Source organism: Ruditapes philippinarum, unplaced genomic scaffold (assembly GCF_026571515.1).
Source record: "Ruditapes philippinarum isolate M1 unplaced genomic scaffold, ASM2657151v2 ctg3960_1_1_1_1, whole genome shotgun sequence".
NCBI lineage: Eukaryota > Metazoa > Mollusca > Bivalvia > Venerida > Veneridae > Ruditapes > Ruditapes philippinarum.
In genome coordinates this window covers 1-12,934 of record NW_026854798.1, presented here as the reverse complement: position 1 = coordinate 12,934, position 12,934 = coordinate 1, and the positions used below count along the sequence as shown (strand labels likewise).

General features: G+C 32.0%; 1 long non-coding RNA gene across 1 annotated transcript; it reads right to left on the bottom strand.

Annotated features, from left to right (window-relative positions):
• Nucleotides 1–3,540: 3,540 nt before the first annotated feature.
• LOC132741084 (uncharacterized) lies at nucleotides 3,541–10,571 on the bottom strand. Its single transcript, XR_009627238.1, has 3 exons — nucleotides 10,455–10,571; nucleotides 9,365–9,434; nucleotides 3,541–3,646 (listed from the first exon to the last, which is right to left on the bottom strand). It is a non-coding gene; the product is annotated as an uncharacterized LOC132741084 (long non-coding RNA).
• Between the last annotated feature and the right edge of the window lie 2,363 nt (nucleotides 10,572–12,934).

Below are 12,934 nucleotides of genomic sequence, written 5' to 3'. Positions count from 1 at the left end.
GTTGTTTAAAGGATGGCGAATTGTATACTACTGTCGATCTTGACATATTTCTTTTGACGGTTCGTATTTCAGCTGACGCTCCGTCTTAGACTGAATAAATGAAGCATGCATTTTACTCACTACAGTGTTGCGAATAGAGTCGTACCTCTAGACGCTTGCATAAATCATGATCACAATGTAGAAATGTATCACCTTGTTCGCCACTCGTACACTTTTCATTTATACTAGCAAATAAATCGTGTGAACAGAAGAATAAAACGTCTTAAAGTACATTTCGGTTCGTTAAAAGCGAGATTTTGGAATTTTATCATTTAAGCGCCTTGTTCGGTATATACCGGTTACGGTATTCAGTGTGGTGCACTTTTTTCAAGGGGCAGGACGTGAAGTGGTTGCACCAAAATGTGCTTGAACAAGATCTTTTTGTGTATTGAACGTTATCTTCGGACTTGCAAACTAAACCACTTGTACAGCATTGACAGAAACATATTTTGTTATTGTTAAGTGCAGTTTAAAACTTACAAATTCGAATAAATTAGGAGAAAAACTGACCAGAACAGTCACATGTCAAATTTCAAAATATCTACATGATCAGTTTATATCTTCAATAACTTCGTCAAAACATAATCTAGGATGCTGAAACCTTTAACCGAGTGTGGCATATATATTGCATTATAGAATAGACATACTAATGAACTTCAAAATAACAAAGAAACCCACTTGCCTGGCAAAAATTCGTTCACCCGTTTCAAAACATTACGCCGATATCGCCATTTTGTCAAGTTTGCAACCAATTCGCTCGCTTGAACCAAGTGTGCAACCACTTCACGTCCTGCCCCTTGTTTTTTGTTTAACTCATGGAGAATACTTTAATAGAGCACATGATTAATATATAAAACCGAATCTTTAAACAAATCAACAAGCTATTTCATAAGATGTATAAATAACAGTCAAAACCTATTTGTTATCATCAACAGTTAAATAAATAACTTTTACGGTTACATTCTTTATAAAAATTTGTTTTTGATCTCTTTATCAGTTACTAAAATGTTTTTTAAATGTAATACTTAGACGAGGCTTATGCTTATGTCGCAATTAAATGTATCCAGTAAACATTTGAAAGATATTTATAAAATTTAAAGGGACTCAACTGAGGTTTTCTGACATTACGGGGCTGGTGATTAATGCTCTTTTTGATGTAGGTCTAGACCAATAATGTTAAATAATGATACGCGGAAATGTTTTATGAATGATCGTCAGCTCGGAACTGCCGAGATATTCCAGACAGGTTTCAAGTGCATATAAATTGTGATCGGTTTTCAGCATTTGAAAATATAAACACATTACCAAATATTTCAACTGTGAGTAACGATTGTAAATGACTAAACTGAATCTTATACGACACAAATAACATGTATGTACAATTTCAGATCAGTTGCTCACTCCAATTTTAAGAATAAATATTTCAATTGTGAAAAATGACCCAAAACTGAAAAGCGTTGCAACGCTTTTCACTTAAATCGTGTTCAGACAAGCATAACAAATACGGGTTTAATTTATTTCTTGTATGTTTCTTAATTATCGTTTGCATATCTGTATGTTTCACGTGCCCCAGGTGATTTTTATCAGAAAGAAGTATTATTTAACATTGTCCGATTATAAGGTTAACGTACCTAACAATTTAAACACGCTCTATTAATGCTTCAGAAAAAAAATCCCGGCGTTATCTAATATTTGTCCCGTTTAGTTAAATGGTATCAATAGATGTAATTTAAATAAACGCTGACTAATTTTGCTTCCTCTTTCATTGTACTGCCGATCGTCGGATACCCACGGTTGATTACCATGTAACATAACTTCTAATCATCTGATAAATGTTTTTTTTTGTTATTGATCTTCCTGTAAATTTTTGAGAAATGAAAATACAACTATATACATCATAATTTGTTAAATCGTTGCGTACGGCAACCACCTCTTACACATATTATTGTCATTATATTTAGTCATTTTGATTAATTGGATATCATGTTGAAAATAATTTAAAGTCCAAATTTAGAGCAACATCTTCGAACACGTTGTATCCTTTATGCTTAAAGTATTTGTTGTTGTTGTTGTTGCAAAATTTGATTTTATAATTTGTTATTTTTAATTTTATTGTTTTGAATCATCATAAAGGTTTCCATTTTTTACTCTTTCCCATTGACTTTTTTAAATACATTTATAAATAAATATGTTTAAACATTTATAGTCATATATCTGATGCAATAAGGTGTGAAAATCGGATAAACATTTATTAATAAACATGTATACATATATCTAGGTTAAGAAATTAAATCAAATCAAAGAAATGTGAATTAAATTCAAGCATACATATATTTGACCAAAAAGACAAAAGAACATGTAAGTAAGATAGTAGCCGCACTTGGAATATGTCTTCATATTATTTACATACACTGGTTAGTGTTTTAGATACCTCGATCGCTACGCTCTCTCCTGCGTCTTCAAATCGTCACCAGGCGTCTGTCAATACTATGGAGACCTATTCCAGCGTACGGTAACTATTACTTATCCGGAACTCAACAAAAGTGGATTTATTCCTAGCTTCCATCCCTCCCCCCGGTAAATATTCCTTTACGGTTAGAGATTAACGTTGTACCCAGCAATCAGAGTTGTTCAGTCAGCATCGTTTTGCATACCCACCTTATTTAACCTTGCTTCTATGTTCGTTCGTACACCTGATTATCTTGGGAAACCTCCTAAACACCTATTTTAAACTTCTAACTTCAATAATTTCTTGGTCAGTCCGTTCTCACAAATTCAAACATCTCCGCGTAGATTTAAACCTGCGCAACTCATCCTTCCACCTAACGTATTATTTATAACTGAGCAACGGTCCACTTAGACATTACACCTCGGTCTTTGTCTGTAATATCTCCTTTTAGAACTAACCTTTGTTATTATGTAACCGCGATATGTGACCCATTCAACCCGATTTTACTAACTGCATTGTTTAAACCTTATAACCGTAATAATCCGTGTTCGCTTTCAAAAGTAACTTGTGATAAATTAGTTATAAATACAGAAAGGGATTATTTGTCTCCGCTCAGACATATTACCTCGCACACGCCGGCTCATCACCATCATTGTGTACTCCAGCTCTGGTTGCATGTCACTGGCTAATCGAGTCATCACACGCTATACTTCCCACAAGAAGATGTACAAGCTCAACACCTTCTACTCATATATTCAGGCAGCGTTTCTTATTTCTTAATCCGCACTTATGGAACATGAATCGCAGTTATGCAGTATTATCCACCGTGCAGGAGATCCATACGGGACGTGACCTTGATGCTCAGGCCATGACCTAACTATACTGTATACTCATAAGATCGGTGGGTGTTTTGAGCCTTACATTATAAAATGTCTTAGGACAGGTCTGGATCATATATAGTACTATTCTCAAAAATTCAGGGTAAGCGGGAGTCAAGGCTTTGGTATGCCACTACGTGACTTGTGTATTTGTATTTGTATATTAAAAAGTATGTAACATCCGTGAGTTCTTCCTCCGTTATACGACAACGGTTGATTTGGCGCCTAAGACCAGCGATGTCGAAGCGACGATTTTGCACAGCGGGACACAACGAAGTACCTGAAATAGAAAATTAAAGGTGAGTGATCGTTTATATACCTGTAGTTTGCTAATTTTGAAGATGTCAGATCAAGATATAGCTACAATTTTTGAAAATTTGTCAGATAAATTGAACAATATTTCAACTATCATAGGTACACAGGGTTTATCAGAAATAGTACAAAATTTTGATGGAAATTCTAAAATATTTTAATGACTGGATAAAATCTATAGAAAAATATGCTGTTTTAAAAAGGTTTGGATGATAATAAAATAAAATTAGTCGCATTTCAATCAAGTAAAGGAACTGTAAGCGATTTTATATGTAGATATTTGCGTGATAATATCACCGTAATTCGTGGGAACAATTAAAAGAAGAAATAAGTACTAGATTTGGGGAAATTAAAGATTTAAATCATGAATTTTATCTTTTGAGAAATTTAAAACAAGATTTGGGAGAAAGTGTTCAAATTTTTGGGGAAAAATTTATTAATTGTGCTGAAACTGCTTATGAAAATTATAAACTAGGAGATAATAGTTTAATTGAACTTCAGTTAGTAGAATTGTTTACGGATAATTTAGCGCATAATTATTTAAAACTTAAACTTATGAGAGAAAAGCCAAAAACTTTACAAGAAGCAATTACGTGCGCAATGAATGAACAGAATTTCAGAGCTAGATTTTCTGCCAGAGTAAAATTTTCTAATTCTCAATATCACGCAAAATATAATAATTACAGAGCAAATAATTCTAATCATTATTATACAAAAAATTTGTGCATGTACTGTAAGAGACCAGGTCACCATGTACGTAGTTGTAGATTTAGGAAAAATGAAATATATTCTGTATTTCACCGACAAAATTTTTCACGATTTAGGAAAAATAATAGCAATAATAGTTTGAAATCAAAGATTAAGTGCTGGAAATGTAATAATTTTGGTCATATTATGCGTGAATGTCGTAAACAAAATTTTTACGACAGAAACAAAATAAATTTTCAGGAAAACTAGCAAGTTCCTGTCACAAAGGGGTCATTGACAGGAACGATAAAATACCAAAATTTAGTATATAGCATTAGCTGGAAGCCCTAATTCGTGTTTGATTAAAATAGAAAACTATAAATACAGATCGTTAGTAGATTCAGGTGCTGAAGTTTGTCTCCTGCATCGCAGAATATATAGAAAATTGAAGAATCCCCCTCAACTTATAAAACAGAAAATAAATTTATGTTCAGTTGACGGAAATTATTTACATATAGATGGTTATATAAATCTTAATTTTCAAATAGGGAAAACAGAAAACAACTCAAAAATTCTATGTTGTTTCTAAATGAATAGAAATATTATTTTAGGCCGTGATTGGTTAACACAAAATGGCGTTAGATTATATTTTGATTTAGGCTGCTTAAGAGTTAATAATACATATGTACCCCTCGAAAGAAGATATTCATATTGCATCAATTGTTAGATTAAAAAAGGATGTTATTCTGAAACCTCAAACGGTTAATGTGTGCACTGCTAAGTTAAAACAAAATCCAGGCTTGGAAAATGATAAATTACATGAATTAAAAAGTATAGAAACTGGAATGATTGCTTCTGAACCAGGTCTTATGATAACAAATTCTGTTATGAAACTTTCGGCTGATAGAAGATTTCCTATTATGATTGTCAATAATACACATAAAACTATAAGATTGAAACGAGATTCAGTAGTTGCTAAAGTTTCAGAAGTTGACAGCATTAACTCGGTCACAGAGGCTCTTCAAACAACTTCCCCTCTTAACAACGATTTCGAACGTGATATTCATACACCTTCAGAGCATTTTAATATTGTTAGAGACTTATTAAGGAAAAATAAAAATATTTTCGCAAATAAAGATTCTGAATTATCACAGACAGATACTGTAACCATGAAAATACCAACAGGTAATCATCCTCCAATCAAATTAAGCCCATATCGCACACCTTTAAACAATAGAAAATTTATGAGTGACGCAATCGATGAGATGTTAGATGCTAATATTATAAGAAGAAGTCATAGCCCTTATTCATTTCCTGTTGTTATTGTCGGGAAACGTGACGGCAGTAAACGGTTTTGTGTTGATTTTAGACAATTGAATAAAATTACAAAGCCAACATCATATCCTCTCCCATTAATTGACGATATTTTAACACTACTAGGGTCTTCAAAATATTTTACAACACTAGACATGCGCTCAGGGTTTTGGCAAATACCCGTGCATGAATCAGACAAGGAAAAAACGGCTTTTACGACATTCCGAGGCTTGTTCGAGTTCAACCGAACCCCTTTTGGCCTAGTTTCTGCCCCTGGAGTTTTCCAAGAACTCATGTCACATGTCTTACAAGGTTTAGAGGCATTTGCTGTCAGTTATCTTGACGACATTCTAATATTTTCGAAGTCATTAAATGAACATTTATCACATATACAGACAGTATTTTCAAAGCTTAAAGAACATAAATTAAAACTTAAACTGAAAAAGTGCAGTTTTATTCAGCAACAAACAAAGTACCTTGGTTTTTATAATTGATCATGAAGGTATAAAACCAGACCCAGAAAAAGTAAAAAGCTATTAGGTCACTTCCGGTACCAAAATGTGTTAAAGATGTCAGATCTTTACTTGGTGCTGCTGGTTTTTATAGAAGATTTTGCCCTAAATATTTCTAAAATTGTTGAACCTCTAATCAATCTTACAAGAAAACGTGTTTTGTTTAAATGGACAAAAGAATGTCAAGAAAGTTTTGAACAATTAAAGAAAATGTTAACACGTATTCCACTTTTAGCATTCCCAGACCCAAATAAGCCTTATATTCTATACACGGACTCCTCAGATTTAGTGGTCGGAGCATGTTTAAGTCAGAAATGTGACAAATCTGGTATTGAAAAACCTATATACTTCTTATCTCATAAATTAAGTGAATCTCAAAGAAAGTACAGTACCATAGAAAAAGAAGCATTCAGTATTCATTATGCGTTACAAAAATTAGATGTTTATTTACATAATGCAGAGTTTACTATATTTACAGACCATAAACCTTTAAAATATCTTCTAGAAGCACCTATGCAAAACAAAAGAATTCAGCTTTGGGCTTTAAATATTTCTGCTTATAACTGTAAAATTGAATATTTGCCAGGAAAATTAAATTTAATTGCCGATTTCTTTTCTTGACCTCCAGCTGATGATAAAAATGCTAACAAATCCGATATTGAACTTTATGAGCCTGATATAAATGACAATGCCTTCGAAATAACAGTCTCAAATTCAAGTAATAATTCAAATAATGATAATGTACATGTTGTGAAAAATGATGAAAGCTATGAAGTAAATGCTTTTGATTCTACGCACTTTAATGCCAAAGAAATAGCAAACAAAGAATAACAATTTCAAGAGCCAATTGTAGAAGATATTAAACAATTCGAAAAATTAAATATGGCCTCAGAGCAAGATAAAGATCAAACTATTCTTGAACTGAAAATGTTACTACGTCACGGACAGCCAACTAAATCAGTGCAGAGCAAATATTTAGAAATTGACCAAATTCTTTATTATCTGTCTAATGTAGATGATAATCCTAATCTTAGATTGTTTGTTCCGCAACACTTAAAACACCTTGTCATTACTCAATATCATTTAAATAATGGTCACCCAGGAACACAGAGGTTATTTACAACAATAAAACAAAAATATTTTTGGCCAAATATGTTCAAAGAATTGTATGAATATGTTTCTAAATGTGTTGATTGTCAGTCACGTAATCTTACAAAAATAAAAGCACCTATGGGCGAAACAAGAGTACCAATGTATTCATTTCAGACCATGAGTATCGACGTTATAGGGCCATATGAGAAAACATAAAGTGGTAACCGCTACATTATTTGTTTTATTGACCTTTACAGTGGTTATCCCGAGTGTTTCCCTACTGCTGACAAAAGTACTGATACAATTATACATTTACTTTTAGAAGAAATTTACCCTAGATACGCATGTCCATTACAAATTGTCACTGACAATGGATCAGAATTCACAAGTAATGCTTTCAAAGAAACACTTAATGAGTTAAGAATTGATCACGTGCGTACAACTACCTATCATGCTGCCGGAAACGCGAAAAATGAACGTTCTCACCATGTCATACATGATATCTTAGCTAAAAGAATCCAGAGAAATCTCAAAACAATGGGATATTCATCTTAACATGACACTAGCCGCACTTAGATTCAATGTCTCTAGGACTTCAAAGCATAGTCCATTTTATTTGTTATATAACCGTGATCCAATTCTCCGGTCGACCTGTTGCTACAACCAAGGCAGCGCTATCATGGCGAAGAGTATCACAAAATTGCATTACAAGAACAACATAATACTTTTCTATCTGTTTATAAGAACCTTAAAAAAGCAAAACGAGAACAAGCTAGCTATGCAGATAAGACCGCAAAAGATATCAAATTTGAAATAGGCGATCCCGTATTTTTATAAAAATTTTCGTAAGAGAAGCAAACTAGATGTGAATTGGAAGCCATTTTATAGAATTATGGAGAAAAGGTCACCATTAACTTATATAATAAAAAAATCAGTTTGACAATTCAACAGTTAAAGTCCATGCAGAACAAATTAGGCTCGCAAATATTAATGACTGGTCAATACCAAAGCAGATGATACTGGCCGACCAAAAAGAAATGCCACATTTGTAGTAACACCTGAAAATAGCGATACTGATGATGCTTCAGAAATACCAGAATCAGTATTACCCCAAGTTGCTAAAAATGTTAGAAAAGAAAGGTCAAATTCTGATAGTGAAGATGATATTCCATTAGCCGAATTACAGAAACATCTTCGACAACAACAACAAATTTCAAATAATGAAAATGCTCAAAGTAATGCACATTCAGACGAAATGCAATCGCAGACTGATTCAGAATTATCAGACTCAAATTCCATACAAGTAAATAGCAATCCTCAGTCACAAGCAGCATATAATGCTATGCAGTCAGATTCAATGGCTGATGATAATGATTCGGATAATGAAATGTTTATAAACTCTATTTCTAGCAAAAAGAAAAGTATTGTAAAACCACGATATAAAGTATCTGGTAAGGTAAACACAAAGGTACATAGTAATAATAAACGCTTGAAACCAAATGTTAAAATGTTTTTACAAGGATTAGCCAGTATGCTATAGAACGTTATATTCCGTGTTATATGCTATACTAATTTTCGGTAAATTGACCTCAGGCATTGTAAATAGTAATTATGGAAAGAAAAAAATATATATATGTTACAAGAAACGATAATAAAACAAAACAGAAAATTACATTATTTAATCATATATCTTTTTGGTGGTTGTATTCATTTATATCAAGTTTCAACTTGATTTTATTAGAATTATATATCTTAGATTTTTTTTATTATTGCTTATAATGATCGTTATTCGCTATATGTTTATTAATAGATCGGTTAATTAAAATGCATTTCAAAGTAAATGACAGCACTTAATCATGAGTTTCAAATTGATTATATACTTTATTTCATATTAGAATAACATGTGTATACATACATGTTTCAACTGTCAACGCACAATCATTAAATAAAGTTTAAATTGGGATAAGTCTTATTGTCGAAATAAAACTAAAGTTAATAGCTTAGTTAAAAACTAACAAAATATGTCTAGAAAAGTAAATTTTTTTTTAAAATATCAAGTATTACATAAATAAGATACTTACACTAGAGAACATCTTTCATTGGAATTCTTATCCTATACATTTTATGACAGTTGTCTTGTTGTTCATATATCTGAAACAAAATTATGTTTATTGTATATAATATCTATTAACCGATCTGACAACGGACGAAAATGCAAAATATTGGTCTAACGATCACTTGTCGTCCAGCCAAGACAGAGAGGTGCGAGCGAATTCGCCGGTACAGTCAAACACCGCCTGACTAGAAATATTACAGTCAGCCTCTACGATGTCAAACTATGTACAACAAAAAACCATGCAGATATAACCATAAAACACCTTCTTCGATGTAAAAACCATGCAGATATAACCATAAACACACCTTCTTCGATGCAAAAACCATGCAGATATTACCATAAACACCTTCTTCGATGTAAAACCATGCAGATATAACCATAAACACCTTCTTCGATGTAAAACCATGCAGATATAACCATAAACCCCTTCTTCGATGTAAAATTATATGAAATAAGCGTCTACGATGTTTAAAATACATAACTATACTGTTACAGCCGTCAACAACAACAACAACAACAACAACAACAACAACAAAATTGTGGAATCAAATAAACTTTTGTTCCTGTCTTCAACCAGAGAAGCCGAAAACTTCCGTTTATCGATAGAATGTGTTTTTCTATGTGTTATATAAACTTAAAAACAAAAACCCAGAGAAATACTGATGACAACTTCTTATCAAAATAATTATTTGTGCGCGACAGAGATATCCAAAATAAATATCACATAAGCAATTGCCAGAATCGTGCAACAGCAAACTGTAAATTTAATTATCTTTTACTCAAAAACGTTGCTACATAAATGAAGAATTATAGATCTATCATCACTTTGTTGTATTGTTCAATACAAGACATTCTTTTTACAACTACGAAACAAGAACAGCGTTTACAGATGTGCCAATAAATATTCGAATATAACTTTATCAACTTGTGTATCAAGTCTACGTTTACACGTATCAAATAGATATATACAAATTTAAAAGAATCTTCAAGAACATCAAACATTTATGAACAATTATGAGTGTCAATTTAAAATTATACTTTATAAAGCTACATACCAACGATTTGAAATTCCCGACACGTCACGACCACCAAGCCATACCGATGTCAGCAAGTACCTGTTACAAAAAATATACCTGTCACAGGAAGTGTTCAATGCGCATGCACAATACACGTTTTACAGGAAATGAAACACCTGGACATTTTATCAATTTAATATTTATTGAAAAACTTATAAAGCTATAATATTTACCTTATGTTACTTTAACATATTATTTCTGTATTTTTTTTGCATAAAGATTAATCGAACATTTAACAATAATTATTATTTTACTTATTCAAACTTTTTAAAACTAATATCAAAAGTAAACTTACCTGTGCTACATTGTATCTATCCAAATTTTTCTATTAAAATGAATTCAAACAAAAAGGTTACGCACGATATACAATTGACCAATCAGAGATTATATGACTTAAGGTGATTTTTTTCTTTTAAAGATAAAGTAATAAAAAGTCATTAGATAACATCTCTGACCGGACATCTCTGACCTGATATTACCTTAAGGGTAAAACAGATGTCAAGTTGATTTTAGATTTTAGATTTTTATAATTTGTTAGAACGAGTTTGAAATGTTTGATATTAAATAATAACTTGTTCAATACTTTTTTTTTTTAAATATTTGTTTTTATAAGTAATGGAGGAATTGTCGTATAGCTGGTTGCACAGGCTAATGAGTCATACACGCTATATTCAAAAAGAATGACTAGTCAACATATATATACATATATTAGGGTTTTTATTTCTTAATGTGCACTATGGAACATGACATGCAGGAGATGCATACGGACTGACCTTATGTCAGGATGATTAATATATGTAACTCTAAAACGTGTGTATTTATATACATTATAAAATGTCCTTAGGACAGGTTGATATTATATATACTATTCTCAAATGTCAGGGTAGGGGAGTTCAGCTTTGGTATTCCACTAGTTGACTTGTGTGTTTGTATTTGTATATTAAAAGTATGTAACATCCGTGAGTTCTTCCTCCGTTATACGACATTATAATTATATTACTTTTTTAAATAAAATCTTATTTTGTATTATATCTGAGCCTTAAATTTGTAAACAAGGGTGAGTTAACAGAGAGGGATAACGTAAATAACATAAATAGTGCATGAGTGCAACACTTTAACTTATACTAGTTAACAAATCTGCTCTCTCCTGAAATATTTCAAAACAAAAGTTATACAAATAATGTAGTGAAACAAACATAAAACATATATGAAACTCGTGTTACATAATCGTTTATTTTTTATCAATTGTATCGCGTAATCCAGTAAACTTATGAAGTTAAGTTTGTCTTTTAAATTACGCTGTATTCTTGTTAACATTTGTTGAATCATTACTGAAGTTGACAACGGAGTAAATTATCAATGAAAATACCTAAAATGAGATTTTTTGCTAAGTAGATTTATCAACCTTTTTTAAACACATTCGTGATTTAATTTTGGAAGCAGTTAGTACCTATCCCATTTTAATCTGCTATTTGCGTAACCTGTCAATTATCGATAACGCTCCGCCCAGTAAATCGAACACAGCACTAGTAAACCTGGGAAAAAGTATGAAATTAATTGTATATCCCAGTAGAAACTGTTTTTCTATGCCGTAGAAGTCAAGAAGTCAAGAAGGTCAGATCATTATGATCGAGTAATACCTTTTATTTCTATTAAAATATGTGAAGCATTTATATCAAGTTGGTGGAAAAAATATATAATGTCCCTGTCAGAAGCTCAGTTTTTTTTGTTATTTTAATTCATATATGAACGGAATGTCATACACGAATACACAGGCAAACCGACACTGGAATATTATAAAAATAATGCTGATTGTAATAATAATAAACTTAAAAAGTGAAACAATTAAATGCCTCGCTAGCGGTGCGCAAATGCGTTCCATTTCCCCCACCGAGTGCCTCAAATTTTACCGATAGTCACGTGACATGTGCGACAGATACCAGACGGACAGTAAATCACGTTAAGATTTGAAGAAAAATCTGCTTTAAACTGATATTAATCAGCAACTTTTTAATTGGTCAGATGTCACTGGGTCATAAAATGTTGTTAGAGTATGTAACCGCAACTTCTGACCCTCTCTGGTGCGATATTTGTGTGTTATGCAATTAATTAGCGTGAAATGCAGGGGTCCAAGAGAAAACAGCCGATTTATGACACTTCGTTTGATGCGGGTCGGACTTACTTTGAATCGGCATAACTTTTTTAATAATCAAGCAATTAACATGCAGTTTTAAGCATGTGAAAGGAAATTCATTTACAGAGGCAACCGTGTAAGGGATTTTTGTTTGCTCAATCAGCGACTTATTTATGGTTAATTACGTAATATATATGTTGAAAAATGTCGCTTAAAATGTTTGACGTTACGTTATTTTTCTTTTTGAGAAAAGATAAAAAAATTTGAGACACGGTTCTCCAGATATTATAAATATGTTTACAAAAAGTAAAAAAATGACTTTGCT